This window comes from Mus pahari, chromosome 11 (assembly GCF_900095145.1).
Source record: "Mus pahari chromosome 11, PAHARI_EIJ_v1.1, whole genome shotgun sequence".
Lineage (NCBI taxonomy): Eukaryota > Metazoa > Chordata > Mammalia > Rodentia > Muridae > Mus > Mus pahari.
This window is the reverse complement of record NC_034600.1, coordinates 45,744,467-45,746,793: the sequence shown is the minus strand read 5'-3', so window position 1 is coordinate 45,746,793 and position 2,327 is coordinate 45,744,467. Positions and strand designations below refer to the sequence as shown.

At 46.8% G+C, this 2,327-nt stretch overlaps 1 pseudogene; it reads left to right on the top strand.

Moving 5' to 3' along the window:
- Nucleotides 1-356: 356 nt before the first annotated feature.
- On the top strand, nt 357-1,855 carry LOC110329120 (annotated as a pseudogene).
- Nucleotides 1,856-2,327: the final 472 nt, after the last annotated feature.

The window sequence follows — 2,327 nt, the reverse complement described above, 5'->3', positions numbered from 1 at the left end:
AGGACTGGAACTCAAACAGGTCAGGGAGCAGGAGCTGATGCAGAGGTCATGGAGGGATGTTCTTTACTGGCTTGCTTCCCCTGGCTTGCTCAGTCTGCTCTCTTATAGAACCAAAACTACCAGTCCAGAGCTGGCACCACCCACAAGGGGCCCACCTCCCACCCCCTGCCCTTTATCAGTAGTTGAGAAAATGCCTTGCAGCTGGATCTTGTAGAGGCAGTTCCCCAACTGAAGCTCCTTTCTCTGTGATAACTCCAGCCTGTGTGTCAAGTCAACACAAAACTAGCCAGTACAGTGTGTATATTCATTCTTGGCTAGCAACAATACTTCTTAAGTGTCAGTAAATCAACATCTCAATGCCACATGACCTTCCCTTTATTAAAGAGCACATCAAGAACCCTGACTGACAATACTGGGATGTAGCAGTGAGGACTTTTGGCAGTATCTTGGAAGGACCAGAGCCTAATCAACTTAAACCATTAGTCATACAGGCTATGTCCACCCTAATAGAATTAATGAAAGACCCCAGTGTAGTTGTTCAAGACACAACAGCATGGGGTATGGGCAGGATCTGTGAGCTACTCGGCACCCTTTTTACAATGTCTGATTGAGGGCCTCAGTGCAGAGCCCAGAGTGACTTCAACTGTGTGCTGGGCTTTTTCTAGTCTGGCTGAAGCTGCTTATGGAGCTGCAGATGTAGCTGATGATCAAGAAGAACCAGCCACCTANTGTCTGTCTTCTTCCTTTGAACTTCCAGGTCAGAAGCTACTGGAGACCGACAGACCTGATGGACAGCAGAATAACCTGGGAAGTTCTGCCTACGAATCTCTAAGGGAAATTGTAAAAAACAGTGCCAAGGACTGTTACCCTGTGGTGCAAAAGACCACCCTGGTCGTTATGGAATGACTGCAGCAAGTGCTTCAGATGAAGTCCCATATCCAGAGCACATCCGACAGAATCCAGTTCAATGACCTCCAGTCTCTACTCGGCGCAACTCTTCAGAATGTTCTCCGGAAAGATGCTTTGCAGATCTCTGATGTGGTCATGGCCTCCCTGTAAAGGATGTTCCAAAGCACAGCTGGGTTTGGGGGAGTGCAAGAAGATGCCCTGATGGCAGTTAGCACACTGGTGGAAGTGTTGGGTGATGAATTCCTCAAGTACATGAAGGCCTTTAAACCATTCCTGGGCATTGGATTGAAAAATTATGCTGAATACCAGGTATGTTTGGCAGCTGTTGGCTTAGTTGGAGACTTATGAGGAGCCCTGCAGTCTAACATCTTACCATTTCTGTGATGAGGTGATGCAGCTGCTCCTGGAGAACTTGGGGAATGAGAATGTCCACAGGTCTGTGAAGCCACAGATTCTATCTGTTTGGTGCTACTGCTCTTGCCATTGGTGGAGAGTTTAAAAAAAAAATACTTAGAGGTTGTATTGAATACTCCCAAGCCCAGGTTGACAAAGTCAGACTTTGACATGGTGGATTATCTGAATGAACTAGGAGAAAGCTGCTTGGAAGCTTATACGGGAATCATCCAGGGACTGAAGGGACATCAGGAAAACGTACACCCGGACGTAATGCTGGTACAACTCAGAGTAGAATTTGGTTTGTCTTTTATTGATCATATTGCTGGAGATGGGGATCATACAGACGGAGTGTTAGCCTGTGCTGCTGGACTTGTGTACAGCATTCGGGAAGGGTGTACTGAAGTCAGTAGAAGCTAGACCAATGATCCATGAACTATTAACTGAAAGGCAGAGATCAAAGACTAACAAAGCGAAGACCCTCCCCATGTGGGCAACCAAGGAACTGAGGAAACTGAAGAACCAGGCTTGACCTGGTATCATTGGGATGATGACCTGAAACCCCCACTGGAAATCTCCAAATTTTTTTTTTTGTTTGTTTTGAAAAAACCCAGAAGTGAGGAGTGTGTACAGATGCTGAATGTTTGGGAATGAGAGGATGAGTGAGTGAGGCTTGAAAACACACCACACTGAAAATCCTGCCACAGCCAACAGCAGCAGNGCTGTTAGTGAGCTAAGTAAGCACTGACTTTGTAGAACACATAACATCAGCCATCTTGGAACAGAGAAACAATGGATTTACTTACTTATTAAAAACAACAAAAAAAAGCTGTCTCTTCCCAGGGAAGGCTCGAACTAGCTTTTCTGTCTTGGCCGGTGCCGAATGGGTGACTGATTTGGGAGAGGAGGACCTGGGTTCACCTGTGGGGCTGTGTTGTGAAAGGCAGCCTGGCCCCTGCTACTGAGGAGAAAGATGGAGCCCAGGTCTTGAGCCCACCTTCACTGTACCGTTGCACTTGGTACTG